We start from the raw sequence: 12,435 nt of genomic DNA, 5'->3' as shown, positions 1-12,435 counted from the left end.
TTTGGGGGTTTTCAAAAACAAAATCGCTTTATCTAAGGCAAAGTCGCATTGCTTTATGTATACATAAGAGAGAGTCCTAACAGGATTACAGGAGTCTCTTTTTTGTTAACGTGAGTATTTTTTTTTTTGAATAAAATTATATATATATTATTTTTAAATATTGTATTGTACTGACGTGGAAAATTGTGGTGTCAGCAAAGGTTTCGGTTTTATATATATATATAGATTACCATTTATTTGTAGTTTTGTACTTTAATTCATTAAAATAAAAACGTCTATTTTTATTAGAACTTTCTTTCTTTATACTAATATGAAATTCTATCCATATTTATCCAATAAAAATGATCGAAGGAGATTTAGTTTAAGTATAAATCATCTAAATTCAAACTTTATCGGATTAAGAAGTTACCTCCTTATAAAAACAAAGATTTAAAATCTTATCTCACTCTAAAATACAATACAAGTATTATTTTGCTTAGCCGTGTTTGTCTCTTTACTTTTTGTTTTGTTTTGTTTTTTTTGTTTTTTTTTTTTTTTTGGCTTTAACAATGTTGGTGTGGTAATGCTTTTCATGAGTACTTATTTTTGATGTTGCAGCTTTCATAATAGAAAAGTGCTACGTTTCTCCTCTCTGCCCTACCTATAACCTTACAGCTAATTTTTTTTTCTTTCATCAAATTGAATAGATTTTGTGTATTTGTTGCCTTTTTATTATATACTAGTCGCTAACCCGTGCGATGCACGGGATAGTTAAACAAAATTTATTGGTACAATCATTTGAAAACAATTCTAACTAATACCCAAATGTAAGAGACACATTGACTTACTATTTAAAGTAGCATTCTGAAAATTTTACACATATTGTGCAACTGAGCCTTGATTTCTCATCAACGGTTAGAAATATAAACTGCAAATATATAAATAAAGACCATGACTTGAGAAGGACATTAAATTTCAAATTAGAGTAGTAATGTTACTTTCTCAATCTTTGCTCAGTTGTAATAATAATATAAAGGAAATTCAAAACATGGAAATAAAATAAAAATTACAACAATTAATTCCATTATCTTTCATGCTATACTTTGTAATTGTACGGAATTAAGTCAACTCAATTTAAGTAGTTGTAATAAAATTGGCTTCTACTATTCTCTATTCTATAGAGATATAAACATATTGGATTTCTTAAACCCGGTATTGCAATAAAATGATTTATTATTGAAAATAAGAAACAATTAAGCTCATCCCTTAAAGATTTACCTCTTGTACTTGGTAATTTCCATTCAAACTTTAAAATAGATTATTTGCCTTACCTAGATGTTTTTCTTGTGGTGAGGAAAAATAAAATGAGACATGTGCTGCATGACCTTCAAAGCAAAAAAGCTTTCTTCTAGTCAAAAACAAAACAAAACTCGTCAAGAGGAGTAAGAGAGAAAGAAATTACTCAATGAAAAACCATGGTGAATGGAGAAAAGATTTTTGAACTTCCAAAGATCCACACAAATTTTAGCCATAGGTACAAAATGCCAAGTTAAGAAATATAAATATTGATCTACACGTGCAATTTTTAAATAGAAAATAGCAATTTCATGAACAAAAACCCTAGCAACCAAATAGAAAAACTATAACCTTGATTTGATTTCTCATTTATCAATGATGGTGACTGGAGAATAAGTTGATTTAGTCCATAAGAGTGGCCCTGAGTAATTGCTGATGGCAAGTGCCAAAGATAGTAAGTAAATCAAATCAAAGAAGGAGAGAGTATAAATTATTTCACGAAATCAAAGATCTCTTTACATCCCATAAAATTCAAAATAAAGAAGAAAATCTCTCTATAGCTTAAGAAACATAATATACTAAAATCAAAGAGAGAAAATTTTCGGAGGACAAAATATTATAGATAATTTAAAAGAATTTTGGTTTAATTCTTGAACACCACAACACCATAAAATTCATACTAATAATAATATTTTATGATAGCGCAGTTAGAATTTTGGTTTAATTCTTGAACATTGAATTGGAAATTGATTATATGAGTATTCAATGGTGAACAAAGTACTATGTATTAATTAATATATAAACAAAACTAACCTTACAAAAGCTGAACTTTATAAGCTAAAATCTATACCGTGCATTGTAGATCTTGAATGCTTTAGGGCTTCCTACGTCTGGATAGAGAGAGTTTGCAGAAACCATGGCTTTATATTTCTTAACTTGAGAGAGGGGTAAGGTTGCTAGGGTTTTGTAGATCTTGAATGCTTTAGGGCTTCCTATGTCTGGAGAGAGAGAGAGTTTGCAGAAACCGTGGTTTTATATTTCTTAACTTGAGAGAGGGGTAAGGTTGCTAGGGTTTTGAGAAGTTATAATTTTTTTTTTTTAAATATTGTGCTGTGACGTGTTGCTAGGGTTTTGAGGAGTTATAATTTTTTTTTTTAAATATTGTGCTGACGTGGAAAATTGTGGTGCCAGCAAAGGCTTCGGTTTTATATATATATATATAGATAATATGATTTTTATCAACAAGTTTTATAAATAGGCTGAAATTCTATGTTTGATCACACAACCTTTTAGTGTTTTTATTAGAAGTCAATATAACAAGCAATATATTTGTATTTTTTAATTTCTTATTACATGATTATTTGTTGTTGACATCAATATTTTATAATGGATTTAATTTGTTATGGCTTTTGTTTGGTGCTTTGTCCATGTAATCTATATTCTTTAATTAAAAGCAAAATTTGCAGTCAAACATGAAATTGAATACAAGAGAATCTATCCGTCCAAATTTCTATGTAAGTCTATCTTTACTTAACTCCAGTTTTTTTTTTTTTTAAGCTAAAAAATTTGGTTATTTTTTCATTAATGAATTGAGGTTTTGGCTTAATTTTGTTTTCAACCACTTCAATTATTGAATTCATTATTTTTTTCATGTGTAATATTAGTATCTGTGTTTTTTTATAATAAAAAAATAATAATATATGTGTTCTTAAAGGCTAAAACACATTACAATTACAAACATTACTTTAAGTTAGAGTGTTATATTTATTTATTAGTAAGTTGGAATGTTACATTAAGTTAGAGTGTTATATTTTTATTTATTATTAATTTAGAATGTTACATATGGATACATGTGCTGGTTTAGGGTTGATATAACTTATAACCATTTGAATGAAATCAACACTAAAACAAATTATTTAAATATCAAAATAAGAAATAAAAATTAAATTTCTTTTAAGTGTACAAGTACAATTTATTTTTTAATCTTAAATTTTAAATTAATTCTTTTTTCATTTTATTTGTTATTAAATTTAATTATATTATCAAAATATTTTTTATTAAGCCGTGCATCGCACGAGCATAATATTAGTATATATTTTTTGGATGCTGATGTCATATTGTGTTGAAAAGTGGATTACTCCACAACCTTCCTCACATTGTTGCCTGTTGAATCGTGAAATGTTGGATCTAATCAGACCGTACACGGCCCACATGTGCCTATTGCAGTAGGTTTGGACCCAACCCATTGGGGGGGGATAGCAGTATCAACAATGAACAAACAACTAGGTGCATTGAATAACACCATGGACAATGGTCCGCTCAAGTACATGGTTTCAGAGCCAAAATTCAATCTGGCTCCCAAAATTTGTTTTGTCCTAAAATTTGTATTAGCTTTAACATTTTTCATTTAATTAATGGTGATTGGGTTATATTTCTTTTTTTTTTTGTTGACAAAATACTAAACTTACTACAAAAAGCTTATAAACTGATGTAGGAATGAGATGACACTTCAATAAAAGAATCAGTGAGTATTAAATTACTCGCATATCAATTTATAGGATTTATGTAATAAAAATTGTAATATATTACCACAACTCTAATTTTTTTTCCCTCAATTAATAAAAAAACACACACACACACACACACACCTTACCACCCCCATATTTGGGGTCCTTTCTATGTTTGGGGGAGCCTTATGCCATGGCCTACGCCTAGGGCCAGCCCTAACCATGGTCCGTTCATGTACATGGTTTCAGATAGAGATGGCCATGGGTAGGGTATGGATCAGGTATACCCATACTCTACCCGAAAAGTTTACCCATGGATACCCAATTATCAATACTCATTAATATTCATATCCGAATCTTACCCGAATATATTATCCATGGATATTCATATCCTACCCGAAACCCATTTAATTTTTTTTTTTTAATCCAAAACATTTTAATGTAAAAACTAACCAATCTTAAAACATTGTATCTGCTTCTTTTTCTTTTTCTTTTTTTCTTTTTTTTGAGATAGAGATAGAAATTTTATTAGATAAAAAATTTTTAAAAATAAAATAAAATTAAGAAGCAACATTTTCCTCAAGAGTAAAATGAAAGTCAATGTATCAGTAGTAAAAGTCACTTTCAGGCTTTTTTTTTTTTTTTTTTAATACGGGTTTTTTGGATAGGAAATCGAGGAATTCAATTGACTGCCATTACTAGTTGCATTACAAGCTGAAGGCAGAGATAGTGAACTATCCACTGGCATGCAACAATTGGTTTGACTACTGAATTTTGTTGGACAAGAACAATCTGCCATCTAAGGGATTCTCGTGCACAATCCAATTTCTTCGCAAATGAAAGGAATATCACACTTTTCAACTGGTCCCGCAAATTCTAGCATCCATTTATTTCTCACAAAGCTGCTTATGCTAAATCTGCCTTCAAAACCCAACTTACCTATCCGAAATCCCGATGGACCAGTGAAAACCACCTGAATTACAACCTTGGATCCATCACTTGCAAGCAAATACAAACCAGTACCATTCATCAACATCAACGATACTGCTCCATTGGAGTTTTTGTAAGCCTTTGTATCCATGGACAATTTCCATTGCAGCACGAGATCACTGTCAGTAAGCTGATATTCCATTCCAGTGATAGGTTTTTTTTTTTTTTTTTTAATACGGGTCGGGTTTGGATAATATCCATACCCTACCCGAACAATTCGGATAATATTCATACCTTATCCGGTTAAGCTCTATCTATGAAGAACCGGGTATTACCCGAAACAATTAAATCGGATAGGGTTGGATATCCATTACCCAATGGGTATGACCATCCCTAGACTTTCAAAGCCAAAATTCAATCTCAGCTCCCAAAATTTGTTGTCTTTCATCAAGCCCACGTTACCAGTCATCAAGTCGTGGACTCCTCCAAACGCAACCTCAAGGAGTCAAGGAATTCCACCAGCGGACTCACTGTCCTTGCAAGCCCAAGAGATCCACTCACCAAAACCCAACAGCCCCAGCAACAATTCTTTGCACCAATTGCTTTGGGCCAATTGGACCATAATATATCTAACAACTGGAACGTGCCACGTAAATGTTTGGAAGAAATTTGTTTCTTTGTTTTTTCTTCTTTGTTCTAAAAAAAAAAGTTGCCATACCCCATCTTATGGCAATGACTTCTGCAGCAAAGGAGAGGCAGTAACCAAAACAAAGATTGGATGGGAGGAAATTAAAAACTTTTAGTACATTCATTTGGTGGGTGCATGGGAGCATTTGCAAAGTTCATGAATTCAGCTTTTAGCTAAAGTTTAAAACATTCTGGGACTGATTTTGATTTGCTCCAAGACAAGGCACTTTTTTCTCCAAAGGGTACCATCTTTCTTTCCAAGTGGTAAAGTGGGATTTAAATGTTTTAAGCTGTGAGCCAACCTAGCCTCTTTCTACAATGAACCAAAATAATGTCAGGCTTTTTTTTTATTGTGGCACAAAATCCCACATTGGAAAGGAACAAGCGGAATAAGGGCGAGAAGGTATTATAAAAAAGGAAACACTAGTAACGAGCAAAATACTTACCTGGACGGGGTCAATGGATGATCAAAAATGCCCATGGCCTAGGTCAGTGACCTCCATTGCACTATAGGAGGGGTGCTGCCCTAAGGTCTGCCCAAGTGGCAGAGCCTACGTCGTAATTTGTGGTAGTGGGGGCCTGCGTTCGCGCGGCCCCTATCTAAATTTAGCTCAAATTTTAGGATCGAGTGATTCCTGGATTCTAATAGCCACCAGTGAAAGAAAAGCCATAGAAATTGGCCTCAGACCAGAAATAAATTTTAGCCTCAATAATCGGAGTTCACTTTCACTGGTGTAAACTTTTCCTCCAATAATAGGAATTCATTTTAGCCTCAATGTCCCGTTATCACATCATTTTAGCTCCTAAATACAATACACCCTCTTCCAAGCCCTGCATCTGCAATTGAAGTTCGTGTTTAAATGCAAAATGTATGGGTGAAAAAGGCCATAGCCTCGCCCTTCAAGATCCGTTTGGAAAGGACATCCTTAATTCCTTAAGAAATACATTCCCTCTCTTTCTCTTGAGTAATTTTTCTGTTTCCTTGCTCTTTTACCCTAGCAAGGGTCTTCACTTTGGCCTTTGTATTAGAAAGTGCATTAACATAAATACAACAGTAAATATAGGTAATACAAAAGTGTGTAAAACTATAAAAATGAGTTAAGGTGAATTGTCCTACACTGGGACTTTATCAGAATAACTACCAAAGACGATCTCATTATAGGAATAGCATCCAATATGCCCGTTACAATTTGTGCATTGACCCAATGTTTTACGCATTGTGTTGCATCTAAAATGGTGTGCCCTGGTTTGCCTATAATCAAATCTCAAATCATACTGACAGCATAAAACAATTTCCCCTTCATAAAATTCTGCTCATATAAACAGAAAGCAAAAAACTTTGCTTGATAGGAAAACTAAACATAGAAAGGAATTCCAGTGGGATACAACACTAAATTGAACACAAACATATGAAATCCCAACAAAGTAGAGATGCAAGACAAATGGAATGGGAAAGAAAAAGACAACTTGAAGTAGATTTTATGAAAGCACCACAAAGTAAAATTTTAAGTACACAATTGAGGAACAACAATCAATTTATAGTACACAAACCAGGGAGGGAGGTTGCACAAATCGAGTTTCATCATTATGCAATTGATTGTGGATGCAAAATCTTGTTTTTCAGCGAATATATAGTCTGCCCCCATGGAACTAAATATATGAATCATGGTTGATACAGAGAAACTGCTTCAGGAGACTTAATCTGCTGTTGTAACTCTTCATCAGCATTCTCAAAAATTGATCTCAGCCACTCCTGGGGCTGGCATCCAAGTAATCATATGGCACTGCTGTCTTCATACCTGGCCTAACAGCACACTGGCTCTCCACAATTCTAAAGTCCACTCGTGTCTCCTTCTTCCCTGGTGTTCTGCTTTTAACTCTTCCCAATTAAACAACAATGGCAATGAAAATGCACCCCAAGGGTTGAAATCCAAAACCTTAATCCGCTCATCCTTTGTAACATAAACATCAAATGTGTAATTCTCAGATTCAAATTTTAGCCTCACGTTATCCTCATAAAATTGCTTGATCAACCACTCAATATTACTTTTCTTCTCAAGAAGAACCGGGTAAAAAGTAGTGACATCACGCTGAGAAGTACCAACTAGATTTGACCCCATACAAAACAACGGATTTCCATCTCCGTCAGAAGGGATGGGTACCACTTGCGGAGTGCAACGAAGAAACTCGGGGGTTTTGACAATGACTTTATCAGTGCATGAATCATATGCATGACACAAATCATGGATCAAGGAGTCAGATACTCTTAGCAAGAGTGTAATCTCACTAAACGTGGTGCATTGGATTGGACCACTGGTGCTTATCCAAGCTAAGTCTTTAGGTGCACTCCTATTCAATTTAGGAAAGACTGAACCCCCAAGTGATTCGACAGATTCCTTAATCTTCAATTCAAGTTCTGGGAAAGTAGGGGGTGGAAAAGGTTGTTCAGAAACAGGTAGAAGGAAAGGTCCAGAATCATCAAGAAGCTACCATTTATATGATGGTTTTGCTTATAATAAGTGGGGTAGGAGATTCAAACTAAAGTTCTCTGGATGGAGAGAACTAGTTAATCTCACTAAACAACAAGACTTTTTAGCCCAATTTTAAAGATGGTTGTCTGAATACAACATTTAGAATAAATAACTTTCTTCTACACCAATGTTGTTTTTTTCCTCTTTTTTTGGATGAATTCTAATGGTATTTCATTCATCGAAAATTAATGTCAGCTTTCTATTGGATTATATTTGAAGAGATGACAAATCTAAATATTTGGGGGATAGATAATTGTGACTTCTACAAGCTTGATGCTATTTGCTGGATGGTTTGGGTTGGCACCATCAGCAAACAGGAAGGCCACGGCAGGATTAAAGCTTGAAGTGAGAGACTCTAGCCTACAGACTAGTGATCCCAGCTGGTTGCACTCTTGCAAATACTTTGGCACTGCTTGGCATGTGGAACTGTGGATCACCTTATCGGGGGTTGGGTTGTTCTTGGTCTTAAGAACATTGGTGCACTGTAAATTATCTTAAGCGTCTTATTTTATTATAACGATCCAAGGAAAAGCGCTAGCCACATCTGCACTATACCTCAAAAGGACTAGTCACAATTGAAGCTCCTTGCTTGCAGTTGTTAATAAAGCTTAGTTCAACCCAGTAAATACCTGATGTGGGACTCATCACACACCCACAAACATCACACAATCAATCAAATTGGGGCATCACAATCTCCCCCACTTAAATCCCTAACGTCCTCGTTAGGGCCCACTTTGTAGGGTAATGTCTCCGAGCCCACATAGGGTTACCGGGCCGGCTCTGATACCATATATATAACGATCCAAGGAAAAGCACTAGCCACATCTGCGCTATACCTCAAAAGGACTAGTCACAATTGAGGCTCCTTGCAGTTGTTAATAAAACTTAGTTCAACCCAGTAAATACCCGATGTGGGACTCATCACACACCCACACACATCACACAATCAATCAAATTAAGACATCATACCAATAATCGAAAACCTAAACAAGATTTTGAAAACAAAAGGAAAATATATTGCAAACTTTGGCTTTGATACCATAAAACTTGGCAAACACAAGGAGTCCTACATACAGATATGCATCTGACATACATATTGAATGATGCATTTGTGAAAAAGGCAAAAAGTAGAAACAAAACTACAAGAAATTTGGGGTCCGTTTGGATACAGCTTATTTTGCTGAAAACTGAAAATACTGTAGCAAAATAATTTTTAAATGTGTGAATAGTGTCGTGTGACTCATTTTTAATGAAAAGGTTACTGAAAAGTAAGGTTTATGGGTCCTGTGAACAGTGCACGGGACCCAATGGTGTGCACTGTCCACCACTTATTTTGTTGATGTGAACAGTGCACTGACAGAAAAGTCAAAAATCACGGCTCAAAAAAAAAAAAAAAAACAAAGAAATGCAGACGCAAAACGCGCCAACTTTGGTTTCAAGGGATGACAAAAAGTCACCTCTAATGCTTTAAATGTTGCCGCTATTAGCATTTGCAATGACGTTTGAGATCGACTAATAAGTCATTATTAATGATGATATTTTGGTTGCCGTTAATATGACACTATTAGTGACAGTATTGTCATTATTTATACATATTAGTAACTGTATCGTGTGTCATCATTGAACATGACATAAAATATTAGCGATGACATAACATTGTCGCTAATAACATATTACTTTTTATATAATTTTCATTTTGAATTTTACATGAGTACCTGATAGAAAATAATAAAATACAATCCTTTGCATCAAAGAATTGTTCAATCACAAATACTTATATAAGCATTACAACTATTCAAACGATAAATACTCATAAGGGAAAAACAATACTCAAGTACACTATCATTTACATACTTTAAATTTCACCCTATTCCCAAACACGTTAAAAAATACTGTCTCAAATAAAGTAATAACAACTTCCTCACGAGGTTATTCAACCTATACATCAAGTCATCAAGAGATGGATCTCCCATTGGCGTTGTTTGTAGCCTAATACATGAGACATTTTTCCATGAAGTCAAAAGTATAACCAAATGTCAAGACCGACTAAAACTTGAACCTTTATATTTTTCAAACATACCATAATTGAGAGAATATATGAATTTTTATCAACAAGCTATATCTGACAAAACTTAAACTGCATCAAGACTCATTATCCAAAAGCAATAAGTCCAAATTCCAAAACAATACAACTGAACGCAACCTCAACGACATAACATAACTTAATATTTACCTCAAGTTTAACCAATATGTGACTATATGCAACAGTTTTCTATGAATTACCTAGGGGAAAAAAATCACCGTAAACTACCTATCATAATTAGTCATCACACAAGTTATTTGACACGTATTTTTCTCTAATTGACCCTAACCAGTTACTTGCACTTTTCTAACTCAATGTTGACCATTGTCTTATACTGCAAATGTGAAGAAAATTAATGATAGGGTAGGAATGAAAAATTCCCCCATCAGTCTAACAAGGCTCGACATTGTCCCTAGCACTTGTATAAAATATTTCTCCTTAGTGCTCTAAACCTCTTCACCAACTAATTTTTCCTTTATTAAATTATGCACAATTAAAATAAACTTTAATTAAATAATTTATGCAAGTAATTAAATAATATAAGTACACTATATAAAAGAGTCATATTTCTTCATGTGGGTTATCTTATAAAATTCCACATTTCTGATCTATTGTCCACTTTGCTTTTAATGCACATAATAAAGATATAGTACACTATAATTATTATATAATAATATAATATTAAATTATTATAACGTCCTCCAAATAAGCAAATAAATTATTTGGATCCACAATTGTAATCAGATTTGTTCTTTACTCTGTCCTTCGTATTCCAATTGGACTTTCGCTAACAAATATTAATGAAAAAAAAATAGCAATCAACATTTAGAGGATTAACAATTATAACAAAGAGCATATTAAAATATATTTGTGTTCAAATTAAATTATTGACATTTTAGTTTTATGAAGATCTATCTTCCAGTTGTATTTTTAAAATAAATCGCAAAAAACTTTCTCATTTATTTGTGACAAATCCACACGGTCTCTATTATTTATGAGTTTGGTCTATTCTAAACATGAATTCTTATTGAAAAAATCTCAATATTAATAAAAATTACATTAATATATATATTCACACACGCACGAACATACTAAATATGAGCTTTGATGATTATTGCATAGACAATGGAAGAGATTTCCGTATTAACTTTTTGTGATAGCCGCCATTCAAGAATATTAATAATAAAAACTCTCTCTAAATAAACTATGTTTTGATATTATTAACAAAAAAAAATAGAGATTAATCACAATGAGGTGGCTCTATTTCTTATATACAAAGCAGAGCACCCAAAAAAAAAGAAAAAGAAAAAAAGAAGCCTATTCTTCAATGAACAATTTTGATACATTATGTAAACATTAGGGTCAAAAAATGGTAACTAAGCCAAATTACATATTTAAAAATATGAATGAACATATTTATGTTTAGGTTTATGTTTAGTTAGTTTTTTTTATTATCTAAATATTGTATTCAAAATAAATGGTTCTCAATTTGCTATATCAGTAACCCTTAAGGATTTTTAAAATGTTATATGAAGAGTAAACATACGTTAGAATTTATTATGCATCTTATGAAAATTACAATAAAAAAAGAAGAAGATAAAACTTAATTTATGGGCCTCAGATAACCCCATGATTCTATTGGAAAGAATCTCGAAATTACCTTTGTAAGCTACCACTGTAGAAGTTTGCTTGAGAAGAGTCAAGACATAAATAAAATTTATAATTCCCAAGGGCATGGATTTCGAACACTTATTGATTGATTTAATTGAGCAAACATTCATTTGTAATTTGTTGGTAGAATTGATAGAACACAATATTTCAATGAACCAGAACCCATTCCCAAACTGTCAAAAACACCACAAGAAGTTGAGATTGTCCCAAGAGATTCAACGAAGGTATTGAAGATTGAAACAGCACTCCCAGCTTCAGAGAAAGAGAAAATGATCTCCTTCTTAAGGGCAAACCAAGATGTCTTCACTTGGAAACACGAGGATATGCCCGGGATTGATAGGAAGATCATATAGCATCGTCTCAACGTCAACCCAGAATGCAAACCTGTATAGCAGAAACGGAGAATATTTGCACCAGAACGCAACAAAACTATAACTAAAGAAGTAAAGAAGCTGCTGGAAGTTGATTTCATCAGGGAAGTCTTCTATCCAAACTGGTTAGCAAACGTGGTCATGGTAAAAAAGAGCAACGGTAAGTGGAGAATGTGCGTCGATTTCACAGACCTGAATAAGGCTTGCCCAAAAGACAGCTTCCTCTTGCTAAGGATTAACCAGCTGGTAGACTCAACTGCTGGACACAAGCTATTGAGTTTCATGGATGCGTTCTCTGGTTACAACCAGATTCTTATGGATGAAGACAATCAAGAGAAGACCTTGTTCATCACTAGCCAAGGGTTATACTGCTACAAGGT

General features: G+C 33.3%; 1 non-coding gene and 1 pseudogene across 1 annotated transcript; one reads left to right on the top strand and one right to left on the bottom strand.

The window, feature by feature from the left end:
- The first annotated feature begins 5,837 nt into the window (after nucleotides 1–5,837).
- LOC115993379 lies at nucleotides 5,838–5,999 on the top strand. The gene has a single exon (XR_004092926.1). It is a non-coding gene; the product is annotated as a U1 spliceosomal RNA (small nuclear RNA).
- A 1,063-nt stretch (nucleotides 6,000–7,062) lies between these two features.
- Nucleotides 7,063–12,156, bottom strand: LOC115990693 (annotated as a pseudogene).
- Between the last annotated feature and the right edge of the window lie 279 nt (nucleotides 12,157–12,435).

This window comes from Quercus lobata, chromosome 5 (genome assembly GCF_001633185.2).
Source record: "Quercus lobata isolate SW786 chromosome 5, ValleyOak3.0 Primary Assembly, whole genome shotgun sequence".
NCBI lineage: Eukaryota > Viridiplantae > Streptophyta > Magnoliopsida > Fagales > Fagaceae > Quercus > Quercus lobata.
The sequence above is the reverse complement of the archived record's forward strand: the minus strand, read 5'-3'. Positions and strand labels throughout refer to the sequence as shown.